This window comes from Schistocerca gregaria, unplaced genomic scaffold (assembly GCF_023897955.1).
Source record: "Schistocerca gregaria isolate iqSchGreg1 unplaced genomic scaffold, iqSchGreg1.2 ptg000451l, whole genome shotgun sequence".
Lineage (NCBI taxonomy): Eukaryota > Metazoa > Arthropoda > Insecta > Orthoptera > Acrididae > Schistocerca > Schistocerca gregaria.
The window spans coordinates 745141-771409 of NW_026061871.1; the positions used below are offsets into that span (position 1 = coordinate 745141).

Consider the following 26269-nt stretch of genomic DNA (forward strand, 5'->3'; position numbering starts at 1 on the left):
TGTGTAGGCAGATACAAGCGAACGATTAGCATCCACAATTGCGCCGATTACACGTAAATCCCACTGCACGTTGCCATTCTTTGCGTGCAGTCGGCTGCTACTGGTGTTGCTGGTTGTGACTGCTGATAACAGATGCCGTAGCAGTCAATTCATGGAGTGAGTTGTATGTTTTGCTATAGTCTGTCTCTGACAAGGAAGCACAGGTGATATAGGTGCGAACACAGGAAGCTTGCAGCCCCTCGCTGCCTGCAGACACAGAGCAGCCACACTAGAAGAGCTGCCTAAGCCGTAGGCGAAATGTGCTCATTCGCTTTGGCGCGACGTCGAACTATAAATAAGGCTGTCACTAGCGTGAGCGTTGCGTGAGCGTCGTGTAAAGTCGGAAAAGTCATCTGCATGGGTGATTGCCAAGTTTGGGGAACGTTTCGTAGTACGATCAGTGCAATGGGGACGCGGAAACTTGTTGTGTCCCAAGGTTTGCAGTTGGACGACAAGAGTTTTACACAGTAGCAAAGAGCGAGGCACTGAGTTGGCATGAACAATGGAGAGCACAATGGGGCTCGAGATGTGCTTGTTACCTCAGGTGCTGTGTGGTTGTGGACAAGGAGTGAAATGGACCAATTTGTGACCGCCCTTTCAATTTAAGACGTTCAAAACAGACGGAATTTGCATTCGTAATACCAGAGCATCGAAACTACTTGGAACTCTTGTGTATATGAACGTGTCCGCGCCTTTGTATTCTGGTACCTTCGCCGCTACAAACCAACCAACCATCGTGTCCGTGCACATCAGAGTCGCAAAGAATGGAGAATAGCCAGGCTTGGTCGTGTGTGTAGCTGTAGCTCAGTTGGCAGATCGTTCGCTTAGCGTGTGGACGGTCTCGGGTTCAAGCCCCGGCTCCTCCATGTTTTGTGGTCAGTGCATGGTAAGTGTTGGTCGGGGCGAACATAAACGCACGCAAGAAGTTGCAAAACCAGCGTCACAGACTGATATGATGTATACTGTCATAAGGAGAGCAAGATGTAAGTGTGGGGACCGGCTGTTATCGTGGTGTCATCGAGTGCAGATCTGTCTTAGGTATCACTGGCTTAACGTCATTGAAGTCTAGAGGTGGACAACACGTTCGTCTTACTCAGAGCGGTGTCTGAACTCTATTTTCGACGTTATGCGTGCCACTTTCATTGTGGCCAACTACGATTCGATACAGAATGCACGAAACCTGAAAGACACCCTCACTGATACATAGAGAGTAGTGTTTGTCTGCGGAATAATGGGAGTGCAAAGATCTGTGACGTTGATATGACTGTATGTAGCACTACTAGTTATCGGGGGGGTGGGCGTAGCTCAGATGGTAGAGCGCTCGCTTAGTGTGCGAGCGGTACTGGGATCGATACCCAGCGCCTCCAGAATTTTTAACACACCTACATGCGCACCTTGCCATGCAAGTGGAATAATTCCCAACCGGCAGAGGTGTGTAGGCAGATACAAGCGAACGATTAGCATCCACAATTGCGCCGATTTCACGTAAATCCCACTGCACGTTGCCATTCTTTGCGTGCAGTCGGCTGCTACTGGTGTTGCTGGTTGTGACTGCTGATAACAGATGCCGTAGCAATCAATTCATGGAGTGAGTTGTATGTTTTGCGATAGTCTGTCTCTGACAAGGAAGCACAGGTGATATAGGTGCGAACACAGGAAGCTTGCAGCCCCTCGCTGCCTGCAGACACAGAGCAGCCACACTAGAAGAGCTGCCTAAGCCGTAGGCGAAATGTGCTCATTCGCTTTGGCGCGACGTCGAACTATAAATAAGGCTGTCACTAGCGTGAGCGTTGCGTGAGCGTCGTGTATAGTCGGAAAAGTCATCTGCATGGGTGATTGCCAAGTTTGGGGAACGTTTCGTAGTACGATCAGTGCAATGGGGACGCGGAAACTTGTTGTGTCCCAAGGTTTGCAGTTGGACGACAAGAGTTTTACACAGTAGCAAAGAGCGAGGCACTGAGTTGGCATGAACAATGGAGAGCACAATGGGGCTCGAGATGTGCTTGTTACCTCGTTCGCTTAGCGTGTGGACGGTCTCGGGTTCAAGCCCCGGCTCCTCCATGTTTTGTGGTCAGTGCATGGTAAGTGTTGGTCGGGGCGAATATAAATGCACGCAAGAAGTTGCAAAACCAGCGTCACAGACTGATATGATGTATACTGTCATAAGGAGAGCAAGATGTAAGTGTGGGGACCGGCTGTTATCGTGGTGTCATCGAGTGCAGATCTGTCTTACGTATCACGGCTTAACGTCATTGAAGTCTAGAGGTGGACAACACGTTAGTCTTACTCAGAGCGGTGTCTGAACTCTATTTTCGACGTTATGCGTGCCACTTTCATTGTGGCCAACTACGATTCGATACAGAATGCACGAAACCTGAAAGACACCCTCACTGATACATAGAGAGTAGTGTTTGTCTGCGGAATAATGGGAGTGCAAGGGTCTGTGACGTTGATATGACTGTATGTAGCACTATTAGTTATCGGGGGGGTGGGCGTAGCTCAGATGGTAGAGCGCTCGCTTAGTGTGCGAGAGGTAATTGGATCGATACCCAGCGCCTCCAGAATTTTTAACACACCTACATGCGCACCTTGCCATGCAAGTGGAATAATTCCCAACCGGCAGAGGTGTGTAGGCAGATACAAGCGAACGATTAGCATCCACAATTGCGCCGATTTCACGTAAATCCCACTGCACGTTGCCATTCTTTGCGTGCAGTCGGCTGCTACTGGTGTTGCTGGTTGTGACTGCTGATAACAGATGCCGTAGCAATCAATTCATGGAGTGAGTTGTATGTTTTGCTATAGTCTGTCTCTGACAAGGAAGCACAGGTGATATAGGTGCGAACACAGGAAGCTTGCAGCCCCTCGCTGCCTGCAGACACAGAGCAGCCACACTAGAAGAGCTGCCTAAGCCGTAGGCGAAATGTGCTCATTCGCTTTGGCGCGACGTCGAACTATAAATAAGGCTGTCACTAGCGTGAGCGTTGCGTGAGCGTCGTGTAAAGTCGGAAAAGTCATCTGCATGGGTGATTGCCAAGTTTGGGGAACGTTTCGTAGTACGATCAGTGCAATGGGGACGCGGAAACTTGTTGTGTCCCAAGGTTTGCAGTTGGACGACAAGAGTTTTACACAGTAGCAAAGAGCGAGGCACTGAGTTGGCATGAACAATGGAGAGCACAATGGGGCTCGAGATGTGCTTGTTACCTCAGGTGCTGTGTGGTTGTGGACAAGGAGTGAAATGGACCAATTTGTGACCGCCCTTTCAATTTAAGACGTTCAAAACAGACGGAATTTGCATTCGTAATACCAGAGCATCGAAACTACTTGGAACTCTTGTGTATATGAACGTGTCCGCGCCTTTGTATTCTGGTACCTTCGCCGCTACAAACCAACCAACCATCGTGTCCGTGCACATCAGAGTCGCAAAGAATGGAGAATAGCCAGGCTTGGTCGTGTGTGTAGCTGTAGCTCAGTTGGCAGATCGTTCGCTTAGCGTGTGGACGGTCTCGGGTTCAAGCCCCGGCTCCTCCATGTTTTGTGGTCAGTGCATGGTAAGTGTTGGTCGGGGCGAACATAAACGCACGCAAGAAGTTGCAAAACCAGCGTCACAGACTGATATGATGTATACTGTCATAAGGAGAGCAAGCTGTAAGTGTGGGGACCGGCTGTTATCGTGGTGTCATCGAGTGCAGATCTGTCTTAGGTATCACGGCTTAACGTCATTGAAGTCTAGAGGTGGACAACACGTTCGTCTTACTCAGAGCGGTGTCTGAACTCTATTTTCGACGTTATGCGTGCCACTTTCATTGTGGCCAACTACGATTCGATACAGAATGCACGAAACCTGAAAGACACCCTCACTGATACATAGAGAGTAGTGTTTGTCTGCGGAATAATGGGAGTGCAAAGGTCTGTGACGTTGATATGACTGTATGTAGCACTACTAGTTATCGGGGGGGTGGGCGTAGCTCAGATGGTAGAGCGCTCGCTTAGTGTGCGAGAGGTACTGGGATCGATACCCAGCGCCTCCAGAATTTTTAACACACCTACATGCGCACCTTGCCATGCAAGTGGAATAATTCCCAACCGGCAGAGGTGTGTAGGCAGATACAAGCGAACGATTAGCATCCACAATTGCGCCGATTTCACGTAAATCCCACTGCACGTTGCCATTCTTTGCGTGCAGACGGCTGCTACTGGTGTTGCTGGTTGTGACTGCTGATAACAGATGCCGTAGCAATCAATTCATGGAGTGAGTTGTATGTTTTGCGATAGTCTGTCTCTGACAAGGAAGCACAGGTGATATAGGTGCGAACACAGGAAGCTTGCAGCCCCTCGCTGCCTGCAGACACAGAGCAGCCACACTAGAAGAGCTGCCTAAGCCGTAGGCGAAATGTGCTCATTCGCTTTGGCGCGACGTCGAACTATAAATAAGGCTGTCACTAGCGTGAGCGTTGCGTGAGCGTCGTGTAAAGTCGGAAAAGTCATCTGCATGGGTGATTGCCAAGTTTGGGGAACGTTTCGTAGTACGATCAGTGCAATGGGGACGCGGAAACTTGTTGTGTCCCAGTGTTTTGCAGTTGGACGACAAGAGTTTTACACAGTAGCAAAGAGCGAGGCACTGAGTTGGCATTAACAATGGAGAGCACAATGGGGCTCGAGATGTGCTTGTTACCTCGTTCGCTTAGCGTGTGGACGGTCTCGGGTTCAAGCCCCGGCTCCTCCATGTTTTGTGGTCAGTGCATGGTAAGTGTTGGTCGGGGCGAACATAAATGCACGCAAGAAGTTGCAAAACCAGCGTCACAGACTGATATGATGTATACTGTCATAAGGAGAGCAAGATGTAAGTGTGGGGACCGGCTGTTATCGTGGTGTCATCGAGTGCAGATCTGTCTTAGGTATCACGGCTTAACGTCATTGAAGTCTAGAGGTGGACAACACGTTAGTCTTACTCAGAGCGGTGTCTGAACTCTATTTTCGACGTTATGCGTGCCACTTTCATTGTGGCCAACTACGATTCGATACAGAATGCACGAAACCTGAAAGACACCCTCACTGATACATAGAGAGTAGTGTTTGTCTGCGGAATAATGGGAGTGCAAGGGTCTGTGACGTTGATATGACTGTATGTAGCACTATTAGTTATCGGGGGGGTGGGCGTAGCTCAGATGGTAGAGCGCTCGCTTAGTGTGCGAGAGGTAATTGGATCGATACCCAGCGCCTCCAGAACTTTTAACACACCTACATGCGCACCTTGCCATGCAAGTGGAATAATTCCCAACCGGCAGAGGTGTGTAGGCAGATACAAGCGAACGATTAGCATCCACAATTGCGCCGATTTCACGTAAATCCCACTGCACGTTGCCATTCTTTGCGTGCAGTCGGCTGCTACTGGTGTTGCTGGTTGTGACTGCTGATAACAGATGCCGTAGCAATCAATTCATGGAGTGAGTTGTATGTTTTGCTATAGTCTGTCTCTGACAAGGAAGCACAGGTGATATAGGTGCGAACACAGGAAGCTTGCAGCCCCTCGCTGCCTGCAGACACAGAGCAACCACACTAGAAGAGCGGCCTAAGCCGTAGGCGAAATGTGCTCATTCGCTTTGGCGCGACGTCGAACTATAAATAAGGCTGTCACTAGCGTGAGCGTCGTGTAAAGTCGGAAAAGTCATCTGCATGGGTGATTGCCAAGTTTGGGGAGCGTTTCGTAGTACGATCAGTGCAATGGGGACGCGGAAACTTGTTGTGTCCCAGTGTTTTGCAGTTGGACGACAAGAGTTTTACACAGTAGCAAAGAGCGAGGCACTGAGTTGGCATGAACAATGGAGAGCACAATGGGGCTCGAGATGTGCTTGTTACCTCAGGTGCTGTGTGGTTGTGGACAAGGAGTGAAATGGACCATTTTGTGACCGCCCTTTCAATTTAAGACGTTCAAAACAGACGGAATTTGCATTCGTAATACCAGAGCATCGAAACTACTTGGAACTCTTGTGTATATGAACGTGTCCGCGCCTTTGTATTCTGGTACCTTCGCCGCTACAAACCAACCAACCATCGTGTCCGTGCACATCAGAGTCGCAAAGAATGGAGAATAGCCAGGCTTGGTCGTGTGTGTAGCTGTAGCTCAGTTGGCAGATCGTTCGCTTAGCGTGTGGACGGTCTCGGGTTCAAGCCCCGGCTCCTCCATGTTTTGTGGTCAGTGCATGGTAAGTGTTGGTCGGGGCGAACATAAACGCACGCAAGAAGTTGCAAAACCAGCGTCACAGACTGATATGATGTATACTGTCATAAGGAGAGCAAGATGTAAGTGTGGGGACCGGCTGTTATCGTGGTGTCATCGAGTGCAGATCTGTCTTAGGTATCACGGCTTAACGTCATTGAAGTCTAGAGGTGGACAACACGTTCGTCTTACTCAGAGCGGTGTCTGAACTCTATTTTCGACGTTATGCGTGCCACTTTCATTGTGGCCAACTACGATTCGATACAGAATGCACGAAACCTGAAAGACACCCTCACTGATACATAGAGAGTAGTGTTTGTCTGCGGAATAATGGGAGTGCAAAGGTCTGTGACGTTGATATGACTGTATGTAGCACTACTAGTTATCGGGTGGGTGGGTGTAGCTCAGATGGTAGAGCGCTCGCTTAGTGTGCGAGAGGTACTGGGATCGATACCCAGCGCCTCCAGAATTTTTAACACACCTACATGCGCACCTTGCCATGCAAGTGGAATAATTCCCAACCGGCAGAGGTGTGTAGGCAGATACAAGCGAACGATTAGCATCCACAATTGCGCCGATTTCACGTAAATCCCACTGCACGTTGCCATTCTTTGCGTGCAGTCGGCTGCTACTGGTGTTGCTGGTTGTGACTGCTGATAACAGATGACGTAGCAATCAATTCATGGAGTGAGTTGTATGTTTTGCGATAGTCTGTCTCTGACAAGGAAGCACAGGTGATATAGGTGCGAACACAGGAAGCTTGCAGCCCCTCGCTGCCGGCAGACACAGAGCAGCCACACTAGAAGAGCTGCCTAAGCCGTAGGCGAAATGTGCTCATTCGCTTTGGCGCGACGTCGAACTATAAATAAGGCTGTCACTAGCGTGAGCGTTGCGTGAGCGTCGTGTAAAGTCGGAAAAGTCATCTGCATGGGTGATTGCCAAGTTTGGGGAACGTTTCGTAGTACGATCAGTGCAATGGGGACGCGGAAACTTGTTGTGTCCCAAGGTTTGCAGTTGGACGACAAGAGTTTTACACAGTAGCAAAGAGCGAGGCACTGAGTTGGCATGAACAATGGAGAGCACAATGGGGCTCGAGATGTGCTTGTTACCTCAGGTGCTGTGTGGTTGTGGACAAGGAGTGAAATGGACCAATTTGTGACCGCCCTTTCAATTTAAGACGTTCAAAACAGACGGAATTTGCATTCGTAATACCAGAGCATCGAAACTACTTGGAACTCTTGTGTATATGAACGTGTCCGCGCCTTTGTATTCTGGTACCTTCGCCGCTACAAACCAACCAACCATCGTGTCCGTGCACATCAGAGTCGCAAAGAATGGAGAATAGCCAGGCTTGGTCGTGTGTGTAGCTGTAGCTCAGTTGGCAGATCGTTCGCTTAGCGTGTGGACGGTCTCGGGTTCAAGCCCCGGCTCCTCCATGTTTTGTGGTCAGTGCATGGTAAGTGTTGGTCGGGGCGAACATAAACGCACGCAAGAAGTTGCAAAACCAGCGTCACAGACTGATATGATGTATACTGTCATAAGGAGAGCAAGATGTAAGTGTGGGGACCGGCTGTTATCGTGGTGTCATCGAGTGCAGATCTGTCTTAGGTATCACGGCTTAACGTCATTGAAGTCTAGAGGTGGACAACACGTTAGTCTTACTCAGAGCGGTGTCTGAACTCTATTTTCGACGTTATGCGTGCCACTTTCATTGTGGCCAACTACGATTCGATACAGAATGCACGAAACCTGAAAGACACCCTCACTGATACATAGAGAGTAGTGTTTGTCTGCGGAATAATGGGAGTGCAAGGGTCTGTGACGTTGATATGACTGTATGTAGCACTATTAGTTATCGGGGGGTAGAGCGCTCGCTTAGTGTGCGAGAGGTAATAGGATCGATACCCAGCGCCTCCAGAATTTTTACACACCTACATGCGCACCTTGCCATGCAAGTGGAATAATTCCCAACCGGCAGAGGTGTGTAGGCAGATACAAGCGAACGATTAGCATCCACAATTGCGCCGATTTCACGTAAATCCCACTGCACGTTGCCATTCTTTGCGTGCAGTCGGCTGCTACTGGTGTTGCTGGTTGTGACTGCTGATAACAGATGCCGTAGCAATCAATTCATGGAGTGAGTTGTATGTTTTGCTATAGTCTGTCTCTGACAAGGAAGCACAGGTGATATAGGTGCGAACACAGGAAGCTTGCAGCCCCTCGCTGCCTGCAGACACAGAGCAACCACACTAGAAGAGCGGCCTAAGCCGTAGGCGAAATGTGCTCATTCGCTTTGGCGCGACGTCGAACTATAAATAAGGCTGTCACTAGCGTGAGCGTCGTGTAAAGTCGGAAAAGTCATCTGCATGGGTGATTGCCAAGTTTGGGGAGCGTTTCGTAGTACGATCAGTGCAATGGGGACGCGGACACTTGTTGTGTCCCAGTGTTTTGCAGTTGGACGACAAGAGTTTTACACAGTAGCAAAGAGCGAGGCACTGAGTTGGCATGAACAATGGAGAGCACAATGGGGCTCCAGATGTGGTTGTTACCTCAGGTGCTGTGTGGTTGTGGACAAGGAGTGAAATGGACCAATTTGTGACCGCCCTTTCAATTTAAGACGTTCAAAACAGACGGAATTTGCATTCGTAATACCAGAGCATCGAAACTACTTGGAACTCTTGTGTATATGAACGTGTCCGCGCCTTTGTATTCTGGTACCTTCGCCGCTACAAACCAACCAACCATCGTGTCCGTGCACATCAGAGTCGCAAAGAATGGAGAATAGCCAGGCTTGGTCGTGTGTGTAGCTGTAGCTCAGTTGGCAGATCGTTCGCTTAGCGTGTGGACGGTCTCGGGTTCAAGCCCCGGCTCCTCCATGTTTTGTGGTCAGTGCATGGTAAGTGTTGGTCGGGGCGAACATAAACGCACGCAAGAAGTTGCAAAACCAGCGTCACAGACTGATATGATGTATACTGTCATAAGGAGAGCAAGATGTAAGTGTGGGGACCGGCTGTTATCGTGGTGTCATCGAGTGCAGATCTGTCTTAGGTATCACGGCTTAACGTCATTGAAGTCTAGAGGTGGACAACACGTTCGTCTTACTCAGAGCGGTGTCTGAACTCTATTTTCGACGTTATGCGTGCCACTTTCATTGTGGCCAACTACGATTCGATACAGAATGCACGAAACCTGAAAGACACCCTCACTGATACATAGAGAGTAGTGTTTGTCTGCGGAATAATGGGAGTGCAAAGGTCTGTGACGTTGATATGACTGTATGTAGCACTACTAGTTATCGGGTGGGGGGGGGAAGGTGGGCGTAGCTCAGATGGTAGAGCGCTCGCTTAGTGTGCGAGAGGTACTGGGATCGATACCTAGCGCCTCCAGAATTTTTAACACACCTACATGCGCACCTTGCCATGCAAGTGGAATAATTCCCAACCGGCAGAGGTGTGTAGGCAGATACAAGCGAACGATTAGCATCCACAATTGCGCCGATTTCACGTAAATCCCACTGCACGTTGCCATTCTTTGCGTGCAGTCGGCTGCTACTGGTGTTGCTGGTTGTGACTGCTGATAACAGATGCCGTAGCAATCAATTCTTGGAGTGAGTTGTATGTTTTGCGATAGTCTGTCTCTGACAAGGAAGCACAGGTGATATAGGTGCGAACACAGGAAGCTTGCAGCCCCTCGCTGCCTGCAGACACAGAGCAGCCACACTAGAAGAGCGGCCTAAGCCGTAGGCGAAATGTGCTCATTCGCTTTGGCGCGACGTCGAACTATAAATAAGGCTGTCACTAGCGTGAGCGTCGTGTAAAGTCGGAAAAGTCATCTGCATGGGTGATTGCCAAGTTTGGGGAGCGTTTCGTAGTACGATCAGTGCAATGGGGACGCGGAAACTTGTTGTGTCCCAGTGTTTTGCAGTTGGACGACAAGAGTTTTACACAGTAGCAAAGAGCGAGGCACTGAGTTGGCATGAACAATGGAGAGCACAATGGGGCTCGAGATGTGCTTGTTACCTCAGGTGCTGTGTGGTGGTGGACAAGGAGTGAAATGGACCAATTTGTGACCGCCCTTTCAATTTAAGACGTTCAAAACAGACGGAATTTGCATTCGTAATACCAGAGCATCGAAACTACTTGGAACTCTTGTGTATATGAACGTGTCCGCGCCTTTGTATTCTGGTACCTTCGCCGCTACAAACCAACTAACCATCGTGTCCGTGCACATCAGAGTCGCAAAGAATGGAGAATAGCCAGGCTTGGTCGTGTGTGTAGCTGTAGCTCAGTTGGCAGATCGTTCGCTTAGCGTGTGGACGGTCTCGGGTTCAAGCCCCGGCTCCTCCATGTTTTGTGGTCAGTGCATGGTAAGTGTTGGTCGGGGCGAACATAAACGCACGCAAGAAGTTGCAAAACCAGCGTCACAGACTGATATGATGTATACTGTCATAAGGAGAGCAAGATGTAAGTGTGGGGACCGGCTGTTATCGTGGTGTCATCGAGTGCAGATCTGTCTTAGGTATCACGGCTTAACGTCATTGAAGTCTAGCGGTGGACAACACGTTCGTCTTACTCAGAGCGGTGTCTGAACTCTATTTTCGACGTTATGCGTGCCACTTTCATTGTGGCCAACTACGATTCGATACAGAATGCACGAAACCTGAAAGACACCCTCACTGATACATAGAGAGTAGTGTTTGTCTGCGGAATAATGGGAGTGCAAGGGTCTGTGACGTTGATATGACTGTATGTAGCACTACTAGTTATCGGGGGGGTGGGCGTAGCTCAGATGGTAGAGCGCTCGCTTAGTGTGCGAGAGGTACTGGGATCGATACCCAGCGCCTCCAGAATTTTTAACACACCTACATGCGCACCTTGCCATGCAAGTGGAATAATTCCCAAGCGGCAGAGGTGTGTAGGCAGATACAAGCGAACGATTAGCATCCACAATTGCGCCGATTTCACGTAAATCCCACTGCACGTTGCCATTCTTTGCGTGCAGTCGGCTGCTACTGGTGTTGCTGGTTGTGACTGCTGATAACAGATGCCGTAGCAATCAATTCATGGAGTGAGTTGTATGTTTTGCGATAGTCTGTCTCTGACAAGGAAGCACAGGTGATATAGGTGCGAACACAGGAAGCTTGCAGCCCCTCGCTGCCTGCAGACACAGAGCAGCCACACTAGAAGAGCGGCCTAAGCCGTAGGCGAAATGTGCTCATTCGCTTTGGCGCGACGTCGAACTATAAATAAGGCTGTCACTAGCGTGAGCGTCGTGTAAAGTCGGAAAAGTCATCTGCATGGGTGATTGCCAAGTTTGGGGAGCGTTTCGTAGTACGATCAGTGCAATGGGGACGCGGAAACTTGTTGTGTCCCAGTGTTTTGCAGTTGGACGACAAGAGTTTTACACAGTAGCAAAGAGCGAGGCACTGAGTTGGCATGAACAATGGAGAGCACAATGGGGCTCGAGATGTGCTTGTTACCTCAGGTGCTGTGTGGTTGTGGACAAGGAGTGAAATGGACCAATTTGTGACCGCCCTTTCAATTTAAGACGTTCAAAACAGACGGAATTTGCATTCGTAATACCAGAGCATCGAAACTACTTGGAACTCTTGTGTATATGAACGTGTCCGCGCCTTTGTATTCTGGTACCTTCGCCGCTACAAACCAACCAACCATCGTGTCCGTGCACATCAGAGTCGCAAAGAATGGAGAATAGCCAGGCTTGGTCGTGTGTGTAGCTGTAGCTCAGTTGGCAGATCGTTCGCTTAGCGTGTGGACGGTCTCGGGTTCAAGCCCCGGCTCCTCCATGTTTTGTGGTCAGTGCATGGTAAGTGTTGGTCGGGGCGAACATAAACGCACGCAAGAAGTTGCAAAACCAGCGTCACAGACTGATATGATGTATACTGTCATAAGGAGAGCAAGATGTAAGTGTGGGGACCGGCTGTTATCGTGGTGTCATCGAGTGCAGATCTGTCTTAGGTATCACGGCTTAACGTCATTGAAGTCTAGCGGTGGACAACACGTTCGTCTTACTCAGAGCGGTGTCTGAACTCTATTTTCGACGTAATGCGTGCCACTTTCATTGTGGCCAACTACGATTCGATACAGAATGCACGAAACCTGAAAGACACCCTCACTGATACATAGAGAGTAGTGTTTGTCTGCGGAATAATGGGAGTGCAAGGGTCTGTGACGTTGATATGACTGTATGTAGCACTACTAGTTATCGGGGGGGTGGGCGTAGCTCAGATGGTAGAGCGCTCGCTTAGTGTGCGAGAGGTACTGGGATCGATACCCAGCGCCTCCAGAATTTTTAACACACCTACATGCGCACCTTGCCATGCAAGTGGAATAATTCCCAAGCGGCAGAGGTGTGTAGGCAGATACAAGCGAACGATTAGCATCCACAATTGCGCCGATTTCACGTAAATCCCACTGCACGTTGCCATTCTTTGCGTGCAGTCGGCTGCTACTGGTGTTGCTGGTTGTGACTGCTGATAACAGATGCCGTAGCAATCAATTCATGGAGTGAGTTGTATGTTTTGCGATAGTCTGTCTCTGACAAGGAAGCACAGGTGATATAGGTGCGAACACAGGAAGCTTGCAGCCCCTCGCTGCCTGCAGACACAGAGCAGCCACACTAGAAGAGCGGCCTAAGCCGTAGGCGAAATGTGCTCATTCGCTTTGGCGCGACGTCGAACTATAAATAAGGCTGTCACTAGCGTGAGCGTCGTGTAAAGTCGGAAAAGTCATCTGCATGGGTGATTGCCAAGTTTGGGGAGCGTTTCGTAGTACGATCAGTGCAATGGGGACGCGGAAACTTGTTGTGTCCCAGTGTTTTGCAGTTGGACGACAAGAGTTTTACACAGTAGCAAAGAGCGAGGCACTGAGTTGGCATGAACAATGGAGAGCACAATGGGGCTCGAGATGTGCTTGTTACCTCAGGTGCTGTGTGGTTGTGGACAAGGAGTGAAATGGACCAATTTGTGACCGCCCTTTCAATTTAAGACGTTCAAAACAGACGGAATTTGCATTCGTAATACCAGAGCATCGAAACTACTTGGAACTCTTGTGTATATGAACGTGTCCGCGCCTTTGTATTCTGGTACCTTCGCCGCTACAAACCAACCAACCATCGTGTCCGTGCACATCAGAGTCGCAAAGAATGGAGAATAGCCAGGCTTGGTCGTGTGTGTAGCTGTAGCTCAGTTGGCAGATCGTTCGCTTAGCGTGTGGACGGTCTCGGGTTCAAGCCCCGGCTCCTCCATGTTTTGTGGTCAGTGCATGGTAAGTGTTGGTCGGGGCGAACATAAACGCACGCAAGAAGTTGCAAAACCAGCGTCACAGACTGATATGATGTATACTGTCATAAGGAGAGCAAGATGTAAGTGTGGGGACCGGCTGTTATCGTGGTGTCATCGAGTGCAGATCTGTCTTAGGTATCACGGCTTAACGTCATTGAAGTCTAGCGGTGGACAACACGTTCGTCTTACTCAGAGCGGTGTCTGAACTCTATTTTCGACGTTATGCGTGCCACTTTCATTGTGGCCAACTACGATTCGATACAGAATGCACGAAACCTGAAAGACACCCTCACTCATACATAGAGAGTAGTGTTTGTCTGCGGAATAATGGGAGTGCAAGGGTCTGTGACGTTGATATGACTGTATGTAGCACTACTAGTTATCGGGGGGGTGGGCGTAGCTCAGATGGTAGAGCGCTCGCTTAGTGTGCGAGAGGTACTGGGATCGATACCCAGCGCCTCCAGAATTTTTAACACACCTACATGCGCACCTTGCCATGCAAGTGGAATAATTCCCAAGCGGCAGAGGTGTGTAGGCAGATACAAGCGAACGATTAGCATCCACAATTGCGCCGATTTCACGTAAATCCCACTGCACGTTGCCATTCTTTGCGTGCAGTCGGCTGCTACTGGTGTTGCTGGTTGTGACTGCTGATAACAGATGCCGTAGCAATCAATTCATGGAGTGAGTTGTATGTTTTGCGATAGTCTGTCTCTGACAAGGAAGCACAGGTGATATAGGTGCGAACACAGGAAGCTTGCAGCCCCTCGCTGCCTGCAGACACAGAGCAGCCACACTAGAAGAGCGGCCTAAGCCGTAGGCGAAATGTGCTCATTCGCTTTGGCGCGACGTCGAACTATAAATAAGGCTGTCACTAGCGTGAGCGTCGTGTAAAGTCGGAAAAGTCATCTGCATGGGTGATTGCCAAGTTTGGGGAGCGTTTCGTAGTACGATCAGTGCAATGGGGACGCGGAAACTTGTTGTGTCCCAGTGTTTTGCAGTTGGACGACAAGAGTTTTACACAGTAGCAAAGAGCGAGGCACTGAGTTGGCATGAACAATGGAGAGCACAATGGGGCTCGAGATGTGCTTGTTACCTCAGGTGCTGTGTGGTTGTGGACAAGGAGTGAAATGGACCAATTTGTGACCGCCCTTTCAATTTAAGACGTTCAAAACAGACGGAATTTGCATTCGTAATACCAGAGCATCGAAACTACTTGGAACTCTTGTGTATATGAACGTGTCCGCGCCTTTGTATTCTGGTACCTTCGCCGCTACAAACCAACCAACCATCGTGTCCGTGCACATCAGAGTCGCAAAGAATGGAGAATAGCCAGGCTTGGTCGTGTGTGTAGCTGTAGCTCAGTTGGCAGATCGTTCGCTTAGCGTGTGGACGGTCTCGGGTTCAAGCCCCGGCTCCTCCATGTTTTGTGGTCAGTGCATGGTAAGTGTTGGTCGGGGCGAACATAAACGCACGCAAGAAGTTGCAAACCCAGCGTCACAGACTGATATGATGTATACTGTCATAAGGAGAGCAAGATGTAAGTGTGGGGACCGGCTGTTATCGTGGTGTCATCGAGTGCAGATCTGTCTTAGGTATCACGGCTTAACGTCATTGAAGTCTAGCGGTGGACAACACGTTCGTCTTACTCAGAGCGGTGTCTGAACTCTATTTTCGACGTTATGCGTGCCACTTTCATTGTGGCCAACTACGATTCGATACAGAATGCACGAAACCTGAAAGACACCCTCACTGATACATAGAGAGTAGTGTTTGTCTGCGGAATAATGGGAGTGCAAGGGTCTGTGACGTTGATATGACTGTATGTAGAACTACTAGTTATCGGGGAGGTGGGCGTAGCTCAGATGGTAGAGCGCTCGCTTAGTGTGCGAGAGGTACTGGGATCGATACCCAGCGCCTCCAGAATTTTTAACACACCTACATGCGCACCTTGCCATGCAAGTGGAATAATTCCCAAGCGGCAGAGGTGTGTAGGCAGATACAAGCGAACGATTAGCATCCACAATTGCGCCGATTTCACGTAAATCCCACTGCACGTTCCCATTCTTTGCGTGCAGTCGGCTGCTACTGGTGTTGCTGGTTGTGACTGCTGATAACAGATGCCGTAGCAATCAATTCATGGAGTGAGTTGTATGTTTTGCGATAGTCTGTCTCTGACAAGGAAGCACAGGTGATATAGGTGCGAACACAGGAAGCTTGCAGCCCCTCGCTGCCTGCAGACACAGAGCAGCCACACTAGAAGAGCGGCCTAAGCCGTAGGCGAAATGTGCTCATTCGCTTTGGCGCGACGTCGAACTATAAATAAGGCTGTCACTAGCGTGAGCGTTGCGTGAGCGTCGTGTAAAGTCGGAAAAGTCATCTGCATGGGTGATTGCCAAGTTTGGGGAGCGTTTCGTAGTACGATCAGTGCAATGGGGACGCGGAAACTTGTTGTGTCCCAGTGTTTTGCAGTTGGACGACAAGAGTTTTACACAGTAGCAAAGAGCGAGGCACTGAGTTGGCATGAACAATGGAGAGCACAATGGGGCTCGAGATGTGCTTGTTACCTCAGGTGCTGTGTGGTTGTGGACAAGGAGTGAAATGGACCAATTTGTGACCGCCCTTTCAATTTAAGACGTTCAAAACAGACGGAATTTGCATTCGTAATACCAGAGCATCGAAACTACTTGGAACTCTTGTGTATATGAACGTGTCCGCGCCTTTGTATTCTGGTACCTTCGCCGCTACAAACCAACCAACCATCGTGTCCGTGCACATCAGAGTCGCAAAGAATGGAGAATAGCCAGGCTTGGTCGTGTGTGTAGCTGTAGCTCAGTTGGCAGATCGTTCGCTTAGCGTGTGGACGGTCTCGGGTTCAAGCCCCGGCTCCTCCATGTTTTGTGGTCAGTGCATGGTAAGTGTTGATCGGGGCGAACATAAACGCACGCAAGAAGTAGCAAAACCAGCGTCACAGACTGATATGATGTATACTGTCATAAGGAGAGCAAGATGTAAGTGTGGGGACCGGCTGTTATCGTGGTGTCATCGAGTGCAGATCTGTCTTAGGTATCACGGCTTAACGTCATTGAAGTCTAGAGGTGGACAACACGTTCGTCTTACTCAGAGCGGTGTCTGAACTCTATTTTCGACGTTATGCGTGCCACTTTCATTGTGGCCAACTACGATTCGATACAGAATGCACGAAACCTGAAAGACACCCTCACTCATACATAGAGAGTAGTGTTTGTCTGCGGAATAATGGGAGTGCAAAGGTCTGTGACGTTGATATGACTGTATGTAGCACTACTAGTTATCGGGTGGGTGGGTGTAGCTCACATGGTAGAGCGCTCGCTTAGTGTGCGAGAGGTACAGGGATCGATACCCAGCGCCTCCAGAATTTTTAACACACCTACATGCGCACCTTGCCATGCAAGTGGAATAATTCCCAACCGGCAGAGGTGTGTAGGCAGATACAAGCGAACGATTAGCATCCACAATTGCGGCGATTTCACGTAAATCCCACTGCACGTTGCCATTCTTTGCGTGCAGTCGGCTGCTACTGGTGTTGCTGGTTGTGACTGCTGATAACAGATGCCGTAGCAATCAATTCATGGAGTGAGTTGTATGTTTTGCGATAGTCTGTCTCTGACAAGGAAGCACAGGTGATATAGGTGCGAACACAGGAAGCTTGCAGCCCCTCGCTGCCTGCAGACACAGAGCAGCCACACTAGAAGAGCTGCCTAAGCCGTAGGCGAAATGTGCTCATTCGCTTTGGCGCGACGTCGAACTATAAATAAGGCTGTCACTAGCGTGATCGTTGCGTGAGCGTCGTGTAAAGTCGGAAAAGTCATCTGCATGGGTGATTGCCAAGTTTGGGGAACGTTTCGTAGTACGATCAGTGCAATGGGGACGCGGAAACATGTTGTGTCCCAAGGTTTGCAGTTGGATGACAAGAGTTTTACACAGTAGCAAAGAGCGAGGCACTGAGTTGGCATGAACAATGGAGAGCACAATGGGGCTCGAGATGTGCTTGTTACCTCAGGTGATGTGTGGTTGTGGACAAAGAGTGAAATGGACCAATTTGTGACCGCCCTTTCAATTTAAGACGTTCAAAACAGACGGAATTTGCATTCGTAATACCAGAGCATCGAAACTACTTGGAACTCTTGTGTATATGAACGTGTCCGCGCCTTTGTATTCTGGTACCTTCGCCGCTACAAACCAACCAACCATCGTGTCCGTGCACATCAGAGTCGCAAAGAATGGAGAATAGCCAGGCTTGGTCGTGTGTGTAGCTGTAGCTCAGTTGGCAGATTGTTCGCTTAGCGTGTGGACGGTCTCGGGTTCAAGCCCCGGCTCCTCCATGTTTTGTGGTCAGTGCATGGTAAGTGTTGGTCGGGGCGAACATAAACGCACGCAAGAAGTTGCAAAACCAGCGTCACAGACTGATATGATGTATACTGTCATAAGGAGAGCAAGATATAAGTGTGTGGACCGGCTGTTATCGTGGTGTCATCGAGTGCAGATCTGTCTTAGGTATCACGGCTTAACGTCATTGAAGTCTAGCGGTGGACAACACGTTCGTCTTACTCAGAGCGGTGTCTGACCTCTATTTTCGACGTTATGCGTGCCACTTTCATTGTGGGCAACTACGATTCGATACAGAATGCACGAAACCTGAAAGACACCCTCACTGATACATAGAGAGTAGTGTTTGTCTGCGGAATAATGGGAGTGCAAGGGTCTGTGACGTTGATATGACTGTATGTAGCACTACTAGTTATCTGGGGGGTGGGCGTAGCTCAGATGGTAGAGCGCTCGCTTAGTGTGCGAGAGGTACTGGGATCGATACCCAGCGCCTCCAGAATTTTTGACACACCTACATGCGCACCTTGCCATGCAAGTGGAATAATTCCCAAGCGGCAGAGGTGTGTAGGCAGATACAAGCGAACGATTAGCATCCACAATTGCGCCGATTTCACGTAAATCCCACTGCACGTTGCCATTCTTTGCGTGCAGTCGGCTGCTACTGGTGTTGCTGGTTGTGACTGCTGATAACAGATGCCGTAGCAATCAATTCATGGAGTGAGTTGTATGTTTTGCGATAGTCTGTCTCTGACAAGGAAGCACAGGTGATATAGGTGCGAACACAGGAAGCTTGCAGCCCCTCGCTGCCTGCAGACACAGAGCAGCCACACTAGAAGAGCGGCCTAAGCCGTAGGCGAAATATGCTCATTCGCTTTGGCGCGACGTCGAACTATAAATAAGGCTGTCACTAGCGTGAGCGTCGTGTAAAGTCGGAAAAGTCATCTGCATGGGTGATTGCCAAGTTTGGGGAGCGTTTCGTAGTACGATCAGTGCAATGGGGACGCGGAAACTTGTTGTGTCCCAGTGTTTTGCAGTTAGACGACAAGAGTTTTACACAGTAGCAAAGAGTGAGGCACTGAGTTGGCATGAACAATGGAGAGCACAATGGGGCTCGAGATGTGCTTGTTACCTCAGGTGCTGTGTGGTTGTGGACAAGGAGTGAAATGGACCAATTTGTGACCGCCCTTTCAATTTAAGACGTTCAAAACAGACGGAATTTGCATTCGTAATACCAGAGCATCGAAACTACTTGGAACTCTTGTGTATATGAACGTGTCCGCGCCTTTGTATTCTGGTACCTTCGCCGCTACAAACCAACCAACCATCGTGTCCGTGCACATCAGAGTCGCAAAGAATGGAGAATAGCCAGGCTTGGTCGTGTGTGTAGCTGTAGCTCAGTTGGCAGATCGTTCGCTTAGCGTGTGGACGGTCTCGGGTTCAAGCCCCGGCTCCTCCATGTTTTGTGGTCAGTGCATGGTAAGTGTTGGTCGGGGCGAACATAAACGCACGCAAGAAGTTGCAAAACCAGCGTCACAGACTGATATGATGTATACTGTCATAAGGAGAGCAAGATGTAAGTGGGGGGACCGGCTGTTATCGTGGTGTCATCGAGTGCAGATCTGTCTTAGGTATCACGGCTTAACGTCATTGAAGTCTAGCGGTGGACAACACGTTTGTCTTACTCAGAGCGGTGTCTGAACTCTATTTTCGACGTTATGCGTGCCACTTTCATTGTGGCCAACTACGATTCGATACAGAATGCACGAAACCTGAAAGACACCCTCACTGATACATAGAGAGTAGTGTTTGTCTGCGGAATAATGGGAGTGCAAGGGTCTGTGACGTTGATATGACTGTATGTAGCACTACTAGTTATCGGGGGGGTGGGCGTAGCTCAGATGGTAGAGCGCTCGCTTAGTGTGCGAGAGGTACTGGGATCGATACCCAGCGCCTCCAGAATTTTTAACACACCTACATGCGCACCTTGCCATGCAAGTGGAATAATTCCCAACCGGCAGAGGTGTGTAGGCAGATACAAGCGAACGATTAGCATCCACAATTGCGCCGATTTCACGTAAATCCCACTGCACGTTGCCATTCTTTGCGTGCAGTCGGCTGCTACTGGTGATGCTGGTTGTGACTGCTGATAACAGATGCCGTAGCAATCAATTCATGGAGTGAGTTGTATGTTTTGCGATAGTCTGTCTCTGACAAGGAAGCACAGGTGATATAGGTGCGAACACAGGAAGCTTGCAGCCCCTCGCTGCCTGCAGACACAGAGCAGCCACACTAGAAGAGCGGCCTAAGCCGTAGGCGAAATGTGCTCATTCGCTTTGGCGCGACGTCGAACTATAAATAAGGCTGTCACTAGCGTGAGCGTTGCGTGAGCGTCGTGTAAAGTCGGAAAAGTCATCTGCATGGGTGATTGCCAAGTTTGGGGAGCGTTTCGTAGTACGATCAGTGCAATGGGGACGCGGAAACTTGTTGTGTCCCAGTGTTTTGCAGTTGGACGACAAGAGTTTTACACAGTAGCAAAGAGCGAGGCACTGAGTTGGCATGAACAATGGAGAGCACAATGGGGCTCGAGATGTGCTTGTTACCTCAGGTGCTGTGTGGTTGTGGACAAGGAGTGAAATGGACCAATTTGTGACCGCCCTTTCAATTTAAGACGTTCAAAACAGACGGAATTTGCATTCGTAATACCAGAGCATCGAAACTACTTGGAACTCTTGTGTATATGAACGTGTCCGCGCCTTTGTATTCTGGTACCTTCGCCGCTACAAACCAACCAACCATCGTGTCCGTGCACATCAGAGTCGCAAAGAATGGAGAATAGCCAGGCTTGGTCGTGTGTGTAGCTGTAGCTCAGTTGGCAGATCGTTCGCTTAGCGTGTGGACGGTCTCGGGTTCAAGCCCCGGCTCCTCCATGTTTTGTGGTCAGTGCATGGTAAGTGTTGGTCGGGGCGAACATAAACGCACGCAAGAAGTTGCAAAACCAGCGTCACAGACTGATATGATGTATACTGTCATAAGGAGAGCAAGATGTAAGTGTGGGGACCGGCTGTTATCGTGGTGTCATCGAGTGCAGATCTGTCTTAGGTATCACGGCTTAACGTCATTGAAGTCTAGCGGTGGACAACACGTTCGTCTTACTCAGAGCGGTGTCTGAACTCTATTTTCGACGTTATGCGTGCCACTTTCATTGTGGCCAACTACGATTCGATACAGAATGCACGAAACCTGAAAGACACCCTCACTGATACATAGAGAGTAGTGTTTGTCTGCGGAATAATGGGAGTGCAAGGGTCTGTGACGTTGATATGACTGTATGTAGCACTACTAGTTATCGGGGGGGTGGGCGTAGCTCAGATGGTAGAGCGCTCGCTTAGTGTGCGAGAGGTACTGGGATCGATACCCAGCGCCTCCAGAATTTTTAACACACCTACATGCGCACCTTGCCATGCAAGTGGAATAATTCCCAACCGGCAGAGGTGTGTAGGCAGATACAAGCGAACGATTAGCATCCACAATTGCGCCGATTTCACGTAAATCCCACTGCACGTTGCCATTCTTTGCGTGCAGTCGGCTGCTACTGGTGTTGCTGGTTGTGACTGCTGATAACAGATGCCGTAGCAATCAATTCATGGAGTGAGTTGTATGTTTTGCGATAGTCTGTCTCTGACAAGGAAGCACAGGTGATATAGGTGCGAACACAGGAAGCTTGCAGCCCCTCGCTGCCTGCAGACACAGAGCAGCCACACTAGAAGAGCGGCCTAAGCCGTAGGCGAAATGTGCTCATTCGCTTTGGCGCGACGTCGAACTATAAATAAGGCTGTCACTAGCGTGAGCGTCGTGTAAAGTCGGAAAAGTCATCTGCATGGGTGATTGCCAAGTTTGGGGAGCGTTTCGTAGTACGATCAGTGCAATGGGGACGCGGAAACTTGTTGTGTCCCAGTGTTTTGCAGTTGGACGACAAGAGTTTTACACAGTAGCAAAGAGCGAGGCACTGAGTTGGCATGAACAATGGAGAGCACAATGGGGCTCGAGATGTGCTTGTTACCTCAGGTGCTGTGTGGTTGTGGACAAGGAGTGAAATGGACCAATTTGTGACCGCCCTTTCAATTTAAGACGTTCAAAACAGATGGAATTTGCATTCGTAATACCAGAGCATCGAAACTACTTGGAACTCTTGTGTATATGAACGTGTCCGCGCCTTTGTATTCTGGTACCTTCGCCGCTACAAACCAACCAACCATCGTGTCCGTGCACATCAGAGTCGCAAAGAATGGAGAATAGCCAGGCTTGGTCGTGTGTGTAGCTGTAGCTCAGTTGGCAGATCGTTCGCTTAGCGTGTGGACGGTCTCGGGTTCAAGCCCCGGCTCCTCCATGTTTTGTGGTCAGTGCATGGTAAGTGTTGGTCGCGGCGAACATAAACGCACGCAAGAAGTTGCAAAACCAGCGTCACAGACTGATATGATGTATACTGTCATAAGGAGAGCAAGATGTAAGTGTGGGGACCGGCTGTTATCGTGATGTCATCGAGTGCTGATCTGTCTTAGGTATCACGGGCTAACGTCATTGAAGTCTAGCGGTGGACAACACGTTCGTCTTACTCAGAGCGGTGTCTGAACTCTATTTTCGACGTTATGCGTGCCACTTTCATTGTGGCCAACTACGATTCGATACAGAATGCACGAAACCTGAAAGACACCCTCACTGATACATAGAGAGTAGTGTTTGTCTGCGGAATAATGGGAGTGCAAGGGTCTGTGACGTTGATATGACTGTATGTAGCACTCCTAGTTATCGGGGGGGTGGGCGTAGCTCAGATGGTAGAGCGCTCGCTTAGTGTGCGAGAGGTACTGGGATCGATACCCAGCGCCTCCAGAATTTTTAACACACCTACATGCGCACCTTGCCATGCAAGTGGAATAATTCCCAACCGGCAGAGGTGTGTAGGCAGATACAAGCGAACGATTAGCATCCACAATTGCGCCGATTTCACGTAAATCCCACTGCACGTTGCCATTCTTTGCGTGCAGTCGGCTGCTACTGGTGTTGCTGGTTGTGACTGCTGATAACAGATGCCGTAGCAATCAATTCATGGAGTGAGTTGTATGTTTTGCGATAGTCTGTCTCTGACAAGGAAGCACAGGTGATATAGGTGCGAACACAGGAAGCTTGCAGCCCCTCGCTGCCTGCAGACACAGAGCAGCCACACTAGAAGAGCGGCCTAAGCCGTAGGCGAAATGTGCTCATTCGCTTTGGCGCGACGTCGAACTATAAATAAGGCTGTCACTAGCGTGAGCGTCGTGTAAAGTCGGAAAAGTCATCTGCATGGGTGATTGCCAAGTTTGGGGAGCGTTTCGTAGTACGATCAGTGCAATGGGGACGCGGAAACTTGTTGTGTCCCAGTGTTTTGCAGTTGGACGACAAGAGTTTTACACAGTAGCAAAGAGCGAGGCACTGAGTTGGCATGAACAATGGAGAGCACAATGGGGCTCGAGATGTGCTTGTTACCTCAGGTGCTGTGTGGTTGTGGACAAGGAGTGAAATGGACCAATTTGTGACCGCCCTTTCAATTTAAGACGTTCAAAACAGACGGAATTTGCATTCGTAATACCAGAGCATCGAAACTACTTGGAACTCTTGTGTATATGAACGTGTCCGCGCCTTTGTATTCTGGTACCTTCGCCGCTACAAACCAACCAACCATCGTGTCCGTGCACATCAGAGTCGCAAAGAATGGAGAATAGCCAGGCTTGGTCGTGTGTGTAGCTGTAGCTCAGTTGGCAGATCGTTCGCTTAGCGTGTGGACGGTCTCGGGTTCAAGCCCCGGCTCCTCCATGTTTTGTGGTCAGTGCATGGTAAGTGTTGGTCGGGGCGAACATAAACGCACGCAAGAAGTTGCAAAACCAGCGTCACAGACTGATATGATGTATACTGTCATAAGGAGAGCAAGATGTAAGTGTGGGGACCGGCTGTTATCGTGGTGTCATCGAGTGCAGATCTGTCTTAGGTATCACGGCTTAACGTCATTGAAGTCTAGCGGTGGACAACACGTTCGTCTTACTCAGAGCGGTGTCTGAACTCTATTTTCGACGTAATGCGTGCCACTTTCATTGTGGCCAACTACGATTCGATACAGAATGCACGAAACCTGAAAGACACCCTCACTGATACATAGAGAGTAGTGTTTGTCTGCGGAATAATGGGAGTGCAAGGGTCTGTGACGTTGATATGACTGTATGTAGCACTACTAGTTATCGAGGAGGTGGGCGTAGCTCAGATGGTAGAGCGCTCGCTTAGTGTGAGAGAGGTACTGGGATCGATACCCAGCGCCTCCAGAATTTTTAACACACCTACATGCGCACCTTGCCATGCAAGTGGAATAATTCCCAACCGGCAGAGGTGTGTAGGCAGATACAAGCGAACGATTAGCATCCACAATTGCGCCGATTTCACGTAAATCCCACTGCACGTTGCCATTCTTTGCGTGCAGTCGGCTGCTACTGGTGTTGCTGGTTGTGACTGCTGATAACAGATGCCGTAGCAATCAATTCATGGAGTGAGTTGTATGTTTTGCGATAGTCTGTCTCTGACAAGGAAGCACAGGTGATATAGGTGCGAACACAGGAAGCTTGCAGCCCCTCGCTGCCTGCAGACACAGAGCAGCCACACTAGAAGAGCGGCCTAAGCCGTAGGCGAAATGTGCTCATTCGCTTTGGCGCGACGTCGAACTATAAATAAGGCTGTCACTAGCGTGAGCGTCGTGTAAAGTCGGAAAAGTCATCTGCATGGGTGATTGCCAAGTTTGGGGAGCGTTTCGTAGTACGATCAGTGCAATGGGGACGCGGAAACTTGTTGTGTCCCAGTGTTTTGCAGTTGGACGACAAGAGTTTTACACAGTAGCAAAGAGCGAGGCACTGAGTTGGCATGAACAATGGAGAGCACAATGGGGCTCGAGATGTGCTTGTTACCTCAGGTGCTGTGTGGTTGTGGACAAGGAGTGAAATGGACCAATTTGTGACCGCCCTTTCAATTTAAGACGTTCAAAACAGATGGAATTTGCATTCGTAATACCAGAGCATCGAAACTACTTGGAACTCTTGTGTATATGAACGTGTCCGCGCCTTTGTATTCTGGTACCTTCGCCGCTACAAACCAACCAACCATCGTGTCCGTGCACATCAGAGTCGCAAAGAATGGAGAATAGCCAGGCTTGGTCGTGTGTGTAGCTGTAGCTCAGTTGGCAGATCGTTCGCTTAGCGTGTGGACGGTCTCGGGTTCAAGCCCCGGCTCCTCCATGTTTTGTGGTCAGTGCATGGTAAGTGTTGGTCGCGGCGAACATAAACGCACGCAAGAAGTTGCAAAACCAGCGTCACAGACTGATATGATGTATACTGTCATAAGGAGAGCAAGATGTAAGTGTGGGGACCGGCTGTTATCGTGATGTCATCGAGTGCTGATCTGTCTTAGGTATCACGGGCTAACGTCATTGAAGTCTAGCGGTGGACAACACGTTCGTCTTACTCAGAGCGGTGTCTGAACTCTATTTTCGACGTTATGCGTGCCACTTTCATTGTGGCCAACTACGATTCGATACAGAATGCACGAAACCTGAAAGACACCCTCACTGATACATAGAGAGTAGTGTTTGTCTGCGGAATAATGGGAGTGCAAGGGTCTGTGACGTTGATATGACTGTATGTAGCACTCCTAGTTATCGGGGGGGTGGGCGTAGCTCAGATGGTAGAGCGCTCGCTTAGTGTGCGAGAGGTACTGGGATCGATACCCAGCGCCTCCAGAATTTTTAACACACCTACATGCGCACCTTGCCATGCAAGTGGAATAATTCCCAACCGGCAGAGGTGTGTAGGCAGATACAAGCGAACGATTAGCATCCACAATTGCGCCGATTTCACGTAAATCCCACTGCACGTTGCCATTCTTTGCGTGCAGTCGGCTGCTACTGGTGTTGCTGGTTGTGACTGCTGATAACAGATGCCGTAGCAATCAATTCATGGAGTGAGTTGTATGTTTTGCGATAGTCTGTCTCTGACAAGGAAGCACAGGTGATATAGGTGCGAACACAGGAAGCTTGCAGCCCCTCGCTGCCTGCAGACACAGAGCAGCCACACTAGAAGAGCGGCCTAAGCCGTAGGCGAAATGTGCTCATTCGCTTTGGCGCGACGTCGAACTATAAATAAGGCTGTCACTAGCGTGAGCGTCGTGTAAAGTCGGAAAAGTCATCTGCATGGGTGATTGCCAAGTTTGGGGAGCGTTTCGTAGTACGATCAGTGCAATGGGGACGCGGAAACTTGTTGTGTCCCAGTGTT

The 26269-nt window shown here is 49.6% G+C and overlaps 10 non-coding genes across 10 annotated transcripts; all 10 read left to right on the top strand.

Annotated features, from left to right (window-relative positions):
• The first annotated feature begins 3996 nt into the window (after positions 1 to 3996).
• Trnat-agu (transfer RNA threonine (anticodon AGU)) lies at positions 3997 to 4070 on the top strand. The gene has a single exon. It is a non-coding gene; the product is annotated as a tRNA-Thr (tRNA).
• A 6961-nt stretch (positions 4071 to 11031) lies between these two features.
• Trnat-agu (transfer RNA threonine (anticodon AGU)) lies at positions 11032 to 11105 on the top strand. The gene has a single exon. It is a non-coding gene; the product is annotated as a tRNA-Thr (tRNA).
• A 1386-nt stretch (positions 11106 to 12491) lies between these two features.
• Trnat-agu (transfer RNA threonine (anticodon AGU)) lies at positions 12492 to 12565 on the top strand. The gene has a single exon. It is a non-coding gene; the product is annotated as a tRNA-Thr (tRNA).
• A 1386-nt stretch (positions 12566 to 13951) lies between these two features.
• Trnat-agu (transfer RNA threonine (anticodon AGU)) lies at positions 13952 to 14025 on the top strand. The gene has a single exon. It is a non-coding gene; the product is annotated as a tRNA-Thr (tRNA).
• A 1386-nt stretch (positions 14026 to 15411) lies between these two features.
• On the top strand, positions 15412 to 15485 carry Trnat-agu (transfer RNA threonine (anticodon AGU)). Its single transcript has one exon. It is a non-coding gene; the product is annotated as a tRNA-Thr (tRNA).
• A 2867-nt stretch (positions 15486 to 18352) lies between these two features.
• Trnat-agu (transfer RNA threonine (anticodon AGU)) lies at positions 18353 to 18426 on the top strand. The gene has a single exon. It is a non-coding gene; the product is annotated as a tRNA-Thr (tRNA).
• A 1386-nt stretch (positions 18427 to 19812) lies between these two features.
• Positions 19813 to 19886, top strand: Trnat-agu (transfer RNA threonine (anticodon AGU)). The gene has a single exon. It is a non-coding gene; the product is annotated as a tRNA-Thr (tRNA).
• Positions 19887 to 21283: 1397 nt separating this feature from the next.
• Trnat-agu (transfer RNA threonine (anticodon AGU)) lies at positions 21284 to 21357 on the top strand. Its single transcript has one exon. It is a non-coding gene; the product is annotated as a tRNA-Thr (tRNA).
• A 1386-nt stretch (positions 21358 to 22743) lies between these two features.
• Positions 22744 to 22817, top strand: Trnat-agu (transfer RNA threonine (anticodon AGU)). Its single transcript has one exon. It is a non-coding gene; the product is annotated as a tRNA-Thr (tRNA).
• Positions 22818 to 25663: 2846 nt separating this feature from the next.
• On the top strand, positions 25664 to 25737 carry Trnat-agu (transfer RNA threonine (anticodon AGU)). Its single transcript has one exon. It is a non-coding gene; the product is annotated as a tRNA-Thr (tRNA).
• The last annotated feature ends 532 nt before the right edge of the window (positions 25738 to 26269 follow it).